Source organism: Coregonus lavaretus, assembly GCF_964263955.1.
Source record: "Coregonus lavaretus genome assembly, chromosome: 34".
Lineage (NCBI taxonomy): Eukaryota > Metazoa > Chordata > Actinopteri > Salmoniformes > Salmonidae > Coregonus > Coregonus lavaretus.
Window position 1 is genome coordinate 18,797,039 of NC_140021.1, and position 16,476 is coordinate 18,813,514.

The following is a 16,476-nucleotide window of genomic DNA, read 5'->3' on the forward strand; positions in this document are numbered from 1 at the left end:
TAAACTGCCATGTTCCTACTACACAGTATGTGACTTTTCACCCCATTACACATGAAACACCCCTCCATTTAGCCAGGATTAGCATGTAAACAAGTGGGTTTGTGACAATCTAATTTGCAGTCATCAAGCTGCTATTGGAGTAATACATGTAATTCAGCACATCAACATTTCCTGTTTACGATAATGGCTCCTCAGTGCACAGGCTCATGGGTAAATACTCAGGCCTTGCACAGCTGGGATCAGATCATAGTTCAGTAGATAAGCTTGAAAATAGTTTGATTTGGTATAGAAGTTGAAAATTGCCACACTTTCATGCTGAGCAAAAGCTGATATACGTGCCATTTCAGCAAAGCCCCGGGTTGACCTGTAGTGCCCCCTATAGGTCAATGGTGATCATGCATTTAACTGTATTGATGTTTTTATTTTTTTATTTGATATAACCTTTATTTAACTACGCAAGTCAGTTAAGAACAAATTCTTATTTACAATGACGGCCTAGTTTTGGGTAATGACTTCCCCTGTGTTGGGTCTACATGGCCCCGAAATTGCTTAAAATGTTCGGATTGGTTTGGGGAACACATTCCACCAACAACCAAAACCATATGGCCTTTGTTTTGTCCTTTATGATCATAACAATGATGAAAAAAATATCAGAAATCGCAGTAAAATGTTGATATTTCCACTTTCAGTGGTGTATTAAATACAAAGTTACGTTTGACACTCTAAAAATATATATAAGTGTTCCCTGATGATAAAATGATATGCAATATGATATTATTTACTGTGTTACTTATGAGAAATGTGACATGCTCTGTATACGACACTCTAGCTAAAAACCCATAGGAATGCATTATGTCAGGGACAGAGGTAACCCATTTTGGCAAAATCCCTTTATGATGAGACCACACAACTTTTACAAAAAGCATAATGCCCAATGATGGCTTAAAATGTTTCAGTTGGTGTTGAGAGCATAATAAAATGGCCCAAATATGCCATATATGTATCCTTTAAAAATGTTGCAGAAAAGTGGCAAAAAACTGCCCCAGAATGTACCCGGGTAACTGTTTTTTGAAAATGTTTTCTCCCTAGCTTCAATTTGTTTTACATTTAAACAATTACATTTACACTTTAGTCATTTAGCAGACGCTCTTATCCAGAGCGACTTACAGTTAGTGAATACATATCTTTTTTTTTTTTTATACTGGGAATCGAACCCACAACCCTGGCGTTGCAAACACCATGCTCTATCAACTGAGCTACATCCCTGCCGGCCATTCCCTCCCCTACCCTGGACGACGCTGGGCCAATTGTGCGCCGCCCATGAGTCTCCCGGTCGCGGCCGGCTACGACAGAGCCTGGATTCGAACCAGGATCTCTAGTGGCACAGTTAGCACTGCGATGCAGTGCCTTAGACCACTGCGCCACTCAGTGGTCAAATGTTCTTTAAGTATTACCTGAAGTCTACTGGTTATAATGATACATAATATGATGTTATATACTGTGTCACTCATAAGAAATGTGACAGCAAACCGGCCCTGTACATGTCACCCTAGGTAATATCCCATAGGAATGCATTATATCCAGCAGGAAGATACAGTAACCCATTTTAACAAAATGCCTTTACGATGAGACCAACAAACTTTTACAAAAAGACAGGATATGTCTAACTACAGATGTCTAGCTATGTTGCCAAATGCAGATTTGACCTGATACACTGTAGGCACAGCAGTTTTCCAATATAGCTGCCTACCAGCTCTATGGGGCCAAATTAAGAGCGGATTCACATGGCCAAAACTACATAAGTAAAAGGTAAAAATACCAATTATGTCTTAATGCTTGAGGGTAGTGTGGAAGACCAAATAAAATGAAACAGGTACGCTACTCACAGATATTTTATTGAATAATAAATAAATGTGCCAAAATGTGAATCTAAATTAACAGATTTTTGATTGATATTTAGAACCCTCACATTAATACATCACATTTCCTCCCTTCATAGTGATCTCAACATTATATTGAATTATATCTCTGGATTAGAATGATATATAATACTTCCCAAAACAGTGCTTTCATATTAAGCAATAAGTATTTTCTCCCATACCATATATTCCATTCAAATCAACAGGGATACCTATATGAAAAACCATACTTAGCATATTGCTAATATGAAAGAACTGTTTTGGAACATGTTATAGATCATTCTTATCCACAAGTATCACTTAATATTTTGTGATCACTATGTGGGTACTGAAATGTGATGTGTTGAAGGAGAAATCTGTGATTGGTACATCCATTTGTTTGTACTTTTAAATTACTGATCTATTCATTATTGAAGAATATAACTTTTCTATATTCTTATTTTAAATGTATGTAGTTGAGCTGTCCTAGCTTATTATAGTTCTGTATTATGTCATGTTTTATGTTTTGTGTGGACCCCAGGATGAGTAGCTGCTGCATTTGCAACAGCTAATGGGCATCCTAATAAAATAACAAAATAACAAATAACTTGTAAATACCTCATGAACTTAATTCAAATGTAGTATCCCAACAGAACCCCAAATATAAGCTTGTTTAACGCAATGTAATTGTAAACAAAAACTGTATAGGCTCAAAACATGCTTGAAACTATAGATGTGATATCATGCATAGTCAGCCTTGCATCCATAGCTGTGTCTATGAATTTGATTGGTTACATTTCCCCAGCTCCATCCCTCAGCTGTTTACCAAAAAGGTGTAGGGGTATACATTTTGTTATTGTTCGAACTGCAGATTGCTCCATTAATGTGACTGAGGGATCAAAATATCAACAACAAATCTGTGATTCATATCCGCATTTTTTCAACATGTATGGTCATATAAAAATATAAAAATAAACCATCTATAACTAGCATACTTGTTTAATTTAATTTGGTCTTCCACACCATTTTTAGGACATCATTGGGCTTTATCATACCTATCACTAAAATAGTTTTGGCCAGGTGAAACTGCTCTAATTTGGCCCCAGGGAGCTGGATGGTGGCCATATTGCAAAACTGCTGCCTATTGTAAAAGGTTAAATGTGTAATGGCACTATAGCTACACATCTTTATTTAGACATATCCTGGCTTTTGTAAAAGTTTTGTGGTGTCATCATAAAGGATTTTTTTTTTTATGGCTTACCTATCTCCCTGCTGGACATAATACATGATATCTCATATTTGGGACATTTTATTATATTCTCCACACCACCTCAAACATGTTAAGCCATCATTGGGCATTATATAGCAATTGTTTATTGAAATACAGCCATGGTGTTGCTTGGCGACCATATTGGAAAACTGCTGCCCTAGAGTGTAATAGGTCAATGTCCGCACCCGCACGGGAATCTAATTAGCATAACAAAAAAAGCACCATAAAAAATGTCCATTCAAGCTACAGATATATTTTGCATCCGCCTATGTAACACTTCCGCATCTGTGGTGAAAGGTGACAGAGCTAGAGCAGTGTTTGTCAGACCATGAGACATTCTGAAAATCGGTCTTCTCACAAAATTGTCTGTAGTGTCCGAACGGTTTGCCCTACAAAAAAAATAACAAACGTTTCCTGATATCTCTCAGTTATAGGACAGATACTTCAGAACAAATTTCCTTTTGTTTTTTTTGAGGGACTATCTGTTGTTCCATGTAGTGAATCTGTTATTCAATGCATTTGGAGGACAACAACCACCCGAGCCACTGCCTGTTCACCCCGCTATCATCCAGAAGGCGAGGTCAGTACAGGTGCATCAAAGCTGGGACCGAGAGACTGAAAAACAGCTTCTATCTCAAGGCCATCAGACTGTTAAATAGCCATCACTAGGTGGCTTCCACCCAGTTACGTAACCCTGCACCTTAGAGGCTGCTGCCCCATATACATATACTTGAAATCACTGGCCACTTTAATAATGGAACACTAGTCACTTTAATAACGTTTACATATTTTTGCTTTACTCATCTCATATGTATATACTGTATTCTATACTATTCTACTGTATTTTAGTCTATGCCACTCCGACATCGCTCATCTTAATATTTATAATATTTATATTTCTTAATTCCATTCTTTTACTTTTAGGTTGTGTGTATTGGTGTGAATTGTTAGATAAACTGCACTGTTGGAGCTAGAAACACAAGCATTTCGCTACACCCGCAATAACATCTGCTAAATATGTGTATGTGACAAATAACATTTCATTTTATTTTATTTGTATGGCCTAATAGCAATAACGGCAAAAATAATTTTTCATCAAATATTTGTTAAATACTTTTTTGGGATACATAAAGGGGTCTTAAAATTCTAAATCAAAAAGCAAAATGATCCTTGGTATGACCTTCGTAAATCTAAAAACAATTCCATATTGTTTAGTAGTACCCCCCCACGCCCTCCCCTGGCTTAGACAGGGCTTAGACTCTTATGGGTTAAAGGGATACTTCAGTATCTACTTCCCCAGAGTCAGGTGAACTTGTGGATACCATTTTTATGTCTCTGCATGCAGTTTGAAGGAAGTTGCTAAATATACCTAGACATCTTTAGTTGGACATACCCTGGCTTTTTGTAAAGGTTTTGTGGTGTCTTCATAAAGGCATTTTGCTAAAATGGCGTACCTATCTCCCTGCTGGACATAATTAATTCCTATGTGATTTTATATAGTGTGACATGTGCAGAGCATATTTCCTGTCACATTTCTCATAAGTGACACATTATATAATATCATATTACATGTCATTGTAATCAGTAGACTTTTTAGTGTCTTTTTTACTGTGATTTCTGATGTTTTTTCATCATTGTTGCGAACATCAAGGTAAAAACAAAGACCATATGGTTTTGATTTTTGATTGAAACAAACATTTTAAGCTATTTTGGAGCCACGTAGACCTAAGACAGGGGAAGCAATGACCCAAAATTAAATGTGGGTAAATGCATTTTCACTATTGACGTATAGGGTCAGACTGACCCAAAACTTTGCTGAAATGGCACTATATTATGTTTTGTTCAGCACGTAAAATTATACAAGTGTGCCAATCTTCACGCTTATATACCAAATCGAACAATTTGGTATTTTTGGGGAGCTTATCTACTGGACTATCAGGCACATTGTGCATCCCATTAGTGCACTACTTTTGACCAGAGCCCTATGTTGAAGAGTGATTAAGTCTTCTTCAGGCCCTCTGGTTTGATGATAAGATTGAGTGTGAAACAACTACAGTGAGGGAAAAAAGTATTTGATCCCCTGCTGATTTTGTACGTTTGCCCACTGACAAATAAATGATCAGTCTATAATTTTAATGGTAGGTTTATTTGAACACTGAGAGACAGAATAACAACAAAAAAATCCAGAAAAACGCATGTCAAAAATGTTATAAATTGATTTGCATTTTAATGAGGGAAATAAGCATTTGACCCCCTCTCAATCAGAAAGATTTCTGGCTCCCAGGTGTCTTTTATACAGGTAACGAGCTGAGATTAGGAGCACACTCTTAAAGGGAGCGCTCCTAATCTCAGCTTGTTACCTGTATAAAAGACACCTGTCCACAGAAGCAATCAATCAATCAGATTCCAAACTCTCCACCATGGCCAAGACCAAAGAGCTCTCCAAGGATATCAGGGACAAGATTGTAGGCCTACACAAGGCTGGAATGGGCTACAAGACCATCGCCAAGCAGCTTGGTGAGAAGGTGACAACAGTTGGTGCGATTATTCGCAAATGGAAGAAACACAAAATAACTGTCAATCTCCCTCGGCCTGGGGTTCCATGCAAGATCTCACCTCGTGGAGTTGCAATGATCATGAGAACGGTGAGGAATCAGCCCAGAACTACACCAGAGGATATTGTCAATGATCTCAAGGCAGCTGGGACAATAGTAACCAAGAAAACAATTGGTAACACACTACACCGTGCAGGACTGAAATCCTGCAGTGCCCGCAAGGTCCCCCTGCTCAAGAAAGCACATATACAGGCCCGTCTGAAGTTTGCCAATGAACATCTGAATGATTCAGAGGAGAACTGGGTGAAAGTGTTGTGGTCAGATGAGACCAAAATCGAGCTCTTTGGCATCAACTCAACTCGCCGTGTTTGGAGGAGGAGGAATGCTGCCTATGACCCCAAGAACACCATCCCCACCGTCAAACATTGAGGTGGAAACACTATGATTTGGGGGTGTTTTTCTGCTAAATGGACAGGACAACTTCACCGCATCAAAGGGACGATGGACAGGGCCATGTACCGTCAAATCTTGGGTGAGAACCTCCTTCCCTCAGCCAGGGCATTGAAAATGGGTCGTGGATGGGTATTCCAGCATGACAATGACCCAAAACACACAGCCAAGGCAACAAAGGAATGGCTCAAGAAGAAGCACATTAAGGTCCTGGAGTGGCCTAGCCAGTCTCCAGACCTTAATCCCATAGAAAATCTGCGGAGGGAGCTGAAGAAGCCTCGAAACCTTAATGACTTGGAGAAGATCTGCAAAGAGGAGTGGGACAAAAATCCCTCCTGAGATGTGTGCAAACCTGGTGGCCAACTACAAGAAACGTCTGACCTCTGTGATTGCCAACAAGGGTTTTGCCACCAAGTACTAAGTCATGTTTTGCAGAGGGGTCAAATACCTATTTCCCTCATTAATATGCAAATCAATTTATAACATTTTTGACATGTGTTTTTCTGGATTTTTTTGTTGTTATTCTGTCTCTCACTGTTCAAATAAACCTACCATTAAAATTATAGACTGATCATGTCTTTGTCAGTGGGCAAATGTACAAAATCAGCAGGGGATCAAATACTTTTTTCCCTCACTGTAACCAGATGCTGATGAATTGCGGTGTAATTACAATCCTCTACAATCTATCAACCCTACTGGGCGTAAAACATCCACATCCTGCAATTGTTCAGCTGACTATATTGTGCAATACCCAGAAAAGAGCATGATCTGTTGGATCAATGTCCTACAGTATTTGAAAGTGTACTCCCTGTTTTCACTGTTCATATACAGTATCATCTAATCAACCTTTATATATTTATCAACATAATACTTAATCTCTAATATGACAACAGCCCCATGCTGTGAATACAGTATGATCTGAGGGCTGTCGCCTAGAGGAGAGATTTGAGAGAATACAGGCACACAGCACCACACCACTAGGCCCCTCTCTCCCCACTGAAGCTCCAAGGGAAGCATTAACGTAACCTTGGTGAGAACATCATGGGAGACAGATAGGTGATATTTTGGTGTTTGTCTTGGGAGGCACCGGGAAGCTAGAGCTGTTGTTAAACACTGGAAACCTTCCATGAAAGGACATTAAGAGTCTGTTGAATTTTGCCCCATAATTGCCTTTGTTTTGTAGATCAGCTTTAATATTGCAGATAGCTTGTGGGTTCTCTCAATTTAATTGTTTGCTAGAGTTGTCAGGTTTATTGGGCAGGACTACACAGAATCCACAATTATTTAACTACAACTGCGACATAACAACCTGAAGTTATTTTTGTTTAACATTGTTTACACATCTATAACACTTTAGTTTAAGCTTGTTAACATATTTTCGTTGTCCAATATTAAAATCTCATTCCGAAATTAGACTCAAAAAGTGCTGAACCTGAACTAATCTGTGCTGTTCACACCATTGATTATTGCCTTTTCTCAGAATGAATGTGTTAATTAATGGCATGTGCTTAGTTAGAGTGGTGGTAACACAGACAGAATTTAGTCGACACCCTTCCTTTTCATCCAAAAAACTAAGTAGCATGGGCTTTGACGGGGGAAATTCATATTTCATAGTGACAAGAAGGGCAGGATTTGACACAATTGTTTTCATGAATAATGCAACGCTCATATAGCAAAAGACAACATTACAGAGAGAAAAGACATCCAATTTGTATTCATTATGCATTAAGGCTTGCTGAATGTTTTTAGCTTACCGCCAAAAGTCTCCGACACAGTCTCTAGAACCCGCGCTACTCCTCTACTGTCCTGTGCTTTCAGCACCTCCGACAGCGACTCCCGCGTGCTCGGTCCACTTCTCTGACACTGGAGCATGGTTGATCGAAGACTTCTCCGCTTGCGCCCGCTCCGGACAGACTGGCTTCGCTCGGGCTCTACTGGTGAAGACACCTGCACAATGGTGTTGCTTGTTTTTGTAAACACCGAGGTAACGGAGCCCATGGCAGCAGTGTTAACTTTATATACTTGTTTCAGGAATTTAGCCTAATAAGTCTACCGGTAGCCTATTTTCCTAAAACGTTCGAAGTCTGCTGAGGCTATTTACTTTTCACTTCGTCGACTTTTGGTGAAAATTGTCATGCCAAAACTTCCTGTCCAACTCATGAGACCAAACTAACTGAGTTTTAGTCAGACAGACTGTTCTGTTGACTGACTAGTTGTTATAAAAGGCTTTTCTTGCAACAGTCAATTAATGTAGTCTAGTCTATAGCCTAATGACTAAAGTTCTCCATCGGTTTTCCACATACAACTCCCTAGGGGAAGGGACTGACGCAAGCAGAATCGTTCAAGTTAGGTCCACATGATGACGTTTAATTATTCACTCTTTAGTCACGTTTCCATCGAATTGGCGACAGAATTCCATGCGAATATAAAAAAATTCGAATAAAACTTTTCATCAAATTAACATGTTGTGGATAAAAGTCTGTACACGATGACGTAGTGGCCATATAAATAAATTTTGCAGTTAAATTCCGTGTAAGTCTACCGAATAAAAAATACAAGTTTTACATGGGTTTCCATCGTATTTTCAACTCTACTGGTGGTTTAGTCCCCCCAAAATTGCGTTATAGAAAATGTGTCCACTCTGGTCTTGGCAAATGCGCTCTAGCCAACAGATTGCCTACCTACAGTAGTACAGTGCCTTGCAAAAGTATTCAGCCCCATTGGCGTTTTTCCTATTTTGTTGCATTACAACCTGTAATTTTTTTTTTTTTTTAGGATGTAATGTAATGGACATACACAAAATAGTCAAAATTGGTGAAGTGAAATTAAAAAAATTAAATAACGGAAAAGTGGTGCTTGCATATGTATTCACCCCCTTTGCTATGAAGCCCCTAAATAAGATCTGGTGCAACCAATTACCTTCAGAAGTAATTAGTTAAATAAAGTCCACCTGTGTGCAATCTAAGTGTCACACGATCTGTTACATGATCTCAGTATATATACACCTGTTTTGAAAGGCCCCAGAGTCTGCAACACCACTAAGCAAGGGGCACCACCAAGCAAGCGGCATCATGAAGACCAAGGAGCTCTCCAAACAGGTCAGGGACAAAGTTGTGGAGAAGTACAGATCAGGGTTGGGTTATAAAAAGATATCTGAAACTTTGAACATTCCACGGAGCACCATTAAATCCATTATTAAAAAATTGAAAGAATATGGCACAACAAACCTGCCAAGAGAGGGCCGCCCACCAAAACTCACGGACCAGGCAAGGAGGGCATTAATCAGAGAGGCAACAAAGAGACCAAAGATAACCCTGAAGGAGCTGCAAAGCTCCACATCGGAGATTGGAGTATCTGTCCATCGGACCACTTTAAGCCATACACTCCACAGAGCTGGGCTTTACGGAAGAGTGGCCAGAAAAAAAGCCATTGCTTAAAGAAAAAAAGAAGCAAACACCTTTGGTGTTCGCCAAAAGGCATGTGGGATACTCCCCAAATGTATGGAAGAAGGTACCTGGGCTCCCTGCAACAAATCAAAAGCCATCATCATCAGGGGGAGTCGGTAGCGGGACTTAACCGTGATGTCGTTGAGCGCCCGGTAATCAATGCATGGCCGATGCCCACCGTCCTTTTTCCCCACGAAGAAGAAGCCCGCGCACGCGGGTGAGGTAGAGGGACGGATGTGACCCTCGACGAGTGCCTCATCGATATATTCCCTCATGGCCAGCGTCTCTGGCCGGGACAAGGAAAACAATCGCCCTCGTGTGGGCATGGCGCCCGGCAGCAGATCGATAGCACATTCGTAAGGCCTGTGAGGAGGTAGGCCCTCGGCACACCTCTTACTAAACACCTCCCCCAGATCCCAATACTCCCGGGGAACGCCTACCAAATCTGTAGCCGCCGTTCTCCCGGTGGCAACCGCCGCTAGGGCGATAGGCGGTTCGGAGTGCGGGACCTGGGGAAGAGGTGAGGACTGGTAGGTGGTCTGGGACAGTGGTTTGGGCTGATGAGTGGTCGGTGGAGACTGGAACAGGACGGGGGCTGAGCCTCCCTCAAGAATGAGCCGCCCCGTGAACCAGTCTATCCGGGGTTTGTGGGCGACCAGCCAGGGGTCACTCCGGAGAGATGAGGGGACACTCCGGAGAGAAAAACTGGATATCTTCCCATAGCACCCCCCACCACCCGGACACGCACGGGGACAGTGCACCGGGTGATGAAGGCCGACCGTCCAGGCCCATGACCTGAACCGGCTCGGAGAGGGAGAGTAACGGAACGCTCCACCCTTGGGCCAGCCCCGCATCCATCAGGTTTCCCGCGGCCCCAGAATCCACCAGTGCATGCGCCCAATGCGCAGCACGGGCCCACTGAACCCTGACGGGGAGAAAAGTCTGGGAGTCTCTGGAGTTGGGGTTTTGGTTCCGGCTCGCTAGCACCCCTCCCGATACTAGCGAGCCCTCCCGTTTCCCGGCTTCTCCGGGTATGAGTCGCAGTGGTGACCTGCTGGCCGCAGTACAGGCAACATCCCTGCCTCTCCATCCTGGACAAGTGCGCCGCCCCCAGCTGCATAGCCTCCTCCTGAGGCGTTTCCTCCCTGAATCGGCAGAAAGACTCCAGGTTGATAGGGGGACGCGGAGGCGCACCTTGCATCATCCCTCTCTCATGCGCCCTCTCACAACGCAGATTGTCTACCCGCACCGAGAGTTTGACGAGGCCGTCCAGTCGCTCAGGCAGCTCCCTGAAGGAGAGTTCGTCCTTCATCCCCTCCGATAGCCCTTGGGTGTAAAGGATGACCAGGGCGGCCTCCTCCCATCCTGCCACTCAAGCCCGGGTCCGGAACTCCACAGAGTAGTCCGCCACCGAACGGTCACACTGCCGACAGGCCATGAGCCGCCTCGTGCCCCAACACCACCCGAGAGGTGTTGAACACCTTGCGTAGCTCCCGGGTGAATTGGTAGGAGTCAGAGCACGCTGGAGTTTGGCTCTCCCACTCCACGGTAGCCCAGGAAAGGGCCCGACCCGTCAACATAGTGATGATGTAGGCCACCCTGCCCTGCTCCGTCGGGAAGGAGGAGGGTTGTAGGCTGAATAGCAGGGAACATTGGGTGAGGAATTCCCTGCAGCCCTCTGGACGTCCGTCATACCTCTCCGGAGGTGGTAGGTGGGGTTCCCGCGATGTCGCAGGCGAGACTGGAGACGCCGCTGCCGCGGCTTCCGCTCCACCGGCTGCCAGGGCCGGTCGGGTGTCCACCCGGCTCTGCACGACGATTGTCAGCTGGAGGAGATTCTCGGTGATCTGCTGCAGGCTGCGGTCGTGTTGGTTCAGCATAGCTCCCTTTGTTGCCAATGCGCTCCGATACTGTGCTGCCTCCGATGGGTCCATAAAGCTCAGTTTTCTGTAAGGGTTGGGGTGAGGTGTGACCCAGGTGCAGTGCAGGATATACAGTAGGCAGTAGGCATAGATGGTGAAACAATGATCTTTACTTTATTATTATATTATATTATTATTATTACTGGTGGTCCCGAAGCCAAAATACAAAATAGCGGACTTATCACGATAAAAGAAAGGCGGCGCAAATAAGTCTCCAAAAACCGTCTGACAGCCAAAATACGAAATACTACCTAAGACTGAAACAAATAACGAAACAGGGAGAACACTTCTCAAGTACCTGTACATAGATCTCCGATCAGACACTGAGTAGTACTGCTGGACATAGAGAAACTAGCAGAGAAAACTGAGCAAGGGAACACAGGGAAGTGAGGGCATAAATACACAGGTGAACCGATAGACACAGGTGACACCAATAGGATGATGATTAATCCCGACTGTGAGTGAGGAGGTGCCTAAGGTATTCGGAGGATGACACCTAGTGGGTCACTCCGGAACTGCGACCTCCTCCCGTAACATGTTAAGTTATCACACTAATTCCATTTATGGGTCTATACATGGCCAATTCCCCCTGAAATAAAATATGACATTTTACAGTCATAATAACTGATTTATCCTTTTACTGCAGTGGGCTAGATCAGGCTCAGAGTGTTTCTTCGTAGTATTAAACAAATTTACTTTGAAACAAAAGTATACACCTCACACAGATGGTTATGGGCTTTAAAAAAAGGAAGACACCTGTACCATGTCAGATATAGAGATGAAATGTGTTCAATTTTGATATATTACATTTTATATAAATTACAGAAGACTGAAATATAACAAAACCGTTTCACATAGAAACACAGGCTTTTCAGCAGGTTATTGAAAAATGTTTATTTATTGTGAAAATATGAAAAATATTAATTACATTCCACACATGAGGCCACTAGGTCATTTGACTGCAGGAAACGGCTGCACATATACTACCAGTCAAAAGTTTTAGAACACCTACTCATTCAAGGGTTTTTCTTTATTTGTACTATTTTCTACACTGTAGAATAATAGTGAAAACATCAACACTATGAAATAACACATATGGAATCATGTAGCAGCCAAAACAAAAAAGTTTTAAACAAATCAAAATATATTTGAGATTTGAGATTCTTCAAATAGCCATCCTTTGCCTTGATGACACCTTTGCACACTCTTGGCATTCTCTCAACCAGTTTCATGAGGAAGTCACCTGGAATGCATTTCAATTTTATTTTATTTATTTATTTTTATTTCACCTTTATTTAACCAGGTAAGCCAGTTGAGAACAAGTTCTCATTTACAACTGCGACCTGGCCAAGATAAAGCAAAGTAGTGTGATAAAAACAACAACACAGAGTTACATATGGGGTAAAAAAAACAAAGTAAAAAAGAAATACTACAGAAAATATATATACAGTGTGTGCAAATGTAGCAAGTTATGGAGGTAAGGCAATAAATAGGCTATAGTGCAAAAATAATTACAATTAGTATTAACACTGGAATGCTAGATGTGCAAGAGATGATGTGCAAATAGAGATACTGGGGTGCAAAAGAGCAAAATAAATAACAATATAGGGATGAGGTAGTTGGGTAGGCTAATTTCAGATGGGCTGTGTACAGGTGCAGTGATCGGTAAGGTGCTCTGACAACTGATGCTTAAAGTTAGTGAGGGAGATAAGAGTCTCCAGCTTCAGAGATTTTTGCAATTAACAGGCGTGCCTTCTTAAAAGTTAATTTGTGGAATTTATTTCCTTCTTAATGCGTTTGAGCCAATCAGTTGTGTTGTGACAAGGTGGGGGGGTATACAGAATATAGCCCTATTTCGTAAAATACCAAGTCCATATATGGCAGGGCTTGCAAACTATTACAGACTACAAAGGGAAGCACAGCCGCGAGCTGCCAAGTGACACGAGCCTACCAGACGAGCTAAATTACTTCTATGCTCGCTTCGAGGCAAGTAACACTGAAACATGCATGAGAGCATCAGCTGTTCTGGACGACTGTGTGATCACGCTCTCCGTAGCCGATGTGAGTAAGACCTTTAAACAGGTCAACATTCACAAGGCCGCAGACAGATTACCAGGACGTGTACTCCGAGCATGCGCTGACCAACTGGCAAGTGCCTTCACTGACATTTTCAACCTCTCCCTGTCTGAGTCTGTAATACCAACATGTTTCAAGCAGAACACCATAGTCCCTGTGCCCAAGAACACTAAGGTAACCTGCCTAAATGACTACCGACCCGTAGCACTCACGTCTGTAGCCATGAAGTGCTTTGAAAGGCTGGTCATGGCTCACATCAACACCATTATCCCAGAAACCCTAGACCCACTCCAATTTGCATACCTCCCCAACAGATCCACAGATGATGCAATCTCTATTGTGCTCCACACTGCCCTTTCACACTTGGACAAAAGGAACACCTATGTGAGAATGCTATTCATTGACTACAGCCCAGCGTTCAACACCATAGTGCCCTCAAAGCTCATCACTAAGCTAAGGACCCTGGGACTAAACACCTCCCTCTGCATCTGGATCCTGGACTTCCTGACGGGCCGCCCCCAGGTGGTAAGGGTAGATAACAACACATCCGCCACGCTGATCCTCAACACGGGGGCCCCTAAGGGGTGTGTGCTCAGTCCCCTCCTGTACTCCCTGTTCACTCATGACTGCATGGCCAGGCACGACTCCAACACCAACATTAAGTTTGCCGATGACACAACAGTGGTAGGCCTGATCACCGACAACAACGAGACAGCCTATAGAGAGGAGGTCAGAGACCTGGCCGTGTGGTGCCAGGACAACAACCTCTCCCTCAACGTGATCAAGACAAAGGAGATGATTGTGGACTACAGGAAAAAGAAGAGGACCAAGAACTCCCCATTCTCGTCGATGGGGCTTTAGTGGAGCAGGTTGAGAGCATCAAGTTCCTTGGTGTCCACATCACCAACAAACTAACATGGTCCAAGCACACCAAGACAGTCGTGAAGAGGGCACGACAAAACCTATTCCCCCTAAGGAGACTGAAAATATTTGGCATGGGTCCTCAGATCCTCAAAAGGTTCTACAGCTGCACCGTCGAGAGCATCCTGATTGGTTGCATCACTGCCTGGTATGGCAATTGCTCGGCCTCCGACCGCAAGGCACTACAGAGGGTAGTGCATACGGCCCAGTACATCACTGGGGCCAAGCTTCCTGCCATCCAGGACCTCTATACCAGGCAGTGTCAGAGGAAGGCCCTTTGTCAAAGACTCCAGCCACCCTAGTCATAGACTGTTCTCTCTGCTACAGCACGGCAAGCAGTACCGGAGCTCCAAGTCTAGGTCCAAGAGGCTTCTAAACAGCTTCTACCCCAAGCCATAGGACTCCTGAACATCTAATCAAATGGCTACCCAGACTATTTGCATTGCCCCCCCCCCCTCTTTTACGCTGCTGCTACTCTCTGTTTATTATCTATGCATAGTCACTTTAATACCTACATGTACAGTGGGGAAAAAAAGTATTTAGTCAGCCACCAATTGTGCAAGTTCTCCCACTTAAAAAGATGAGAGAGGCCTGTAATTTTCATCATAGGTACACATCAACTATGACAGACAAAATGAGGAAAAAAAATCCAGAAAATCACATTGTAGGATTTTTTATGAATTTATTTGCAAATTATGGTGGAAAATAAGTATTTGGTCACCTACAAACAAGCAAGATTTCTGGCTCTCACAGACCTGTAACTTCTTCTTTAAGAGGCTCCTCTGTCCTCCACTCGTTACCTGTATTAATGGCACCTGTTTGAACTTGTTATCAGTATAAAAGACACCTGTCCACAACCTCAAACAGTCACACTCCAAACTCCACTATGGCCAAGACCAAAGAGCTGTCAAAGGACACCAGAAACAAAATTGTAGACCTGCACCAGGCTGGAAAGACTGAATCTGCATTAGGTAAGCAGCTTGGTTTGAAGAAATCAACTGTGGGAGCAATTATTAGGAAATGGAAGACATACAAGACCACTGATAATCTCCTTCGATCTGGGGCTCCACGCAAGATCTCATCCCGTGGGGTCAAAATTATCACAAGAACGGTGAGCAAAAATCCCAGAACCACACGGGGGAACCTAGTGAATGACCTGCAGAGAGCTGGGACCAAAGTAACAAAGCCTACCATCAGTAACACACTACGCCGCCAGGGACTTAAATCCTGCAGTGCCAGACGTGTCCCCTTGCTTAAGCCAGTACATGTCCAGGTCCGTCTGAAGTTTGCTAGAGTGCATTTGGATGATCCAGAAGAGGATTGGGAGAATGTCATATGGTCAGATGAAACCAAAATATAACTTTTTGGTAAAAACTCAACTCGTCGTGTTTGGAGGACAAAGAATGCTGAGTTGCATCCAAAGAACACCATACCTATTGTGAAGCATGGGGGTGGAAACATCATGTTTTGGGGCTGTTTTTCTGCAAAGGGACCAGGACGACTGATCCGTGTAAAGGAAAGAATGAATGGGGCCATGTATCGTGAGATTTTGAGTGAAAACCTCCTTCCATCAGCAAGGGCATTGAAGATGAAACGTGGCTGGGTCTTTCAGCATGATAATGATCCCAAACACACCGCCCGGGCAACAAAGGAGTGGCTTCGTAAGAAGCATTTCAAGGTCCTGGAGTGGCCTAGCCAGTCTCCAGATCTCAACCCCATTGAAAATCTTTGGAGGGAGTTGAAAGTCTGTGTTGCCCAGCGACAGCCCCAAAACATCATTGCTCTAGAGGAGATCTGCATGGAGGAATGGGCCAAAATACCAGCAACAGTGTGTGAAAACCTTGTGAAGACTTACAGAAAACGTTTGACCTGTGTCATTGCCAACAAAGGGTATATAACAAAGTATTGAGAAACTTTTGTTATTGACCAAATACTTAT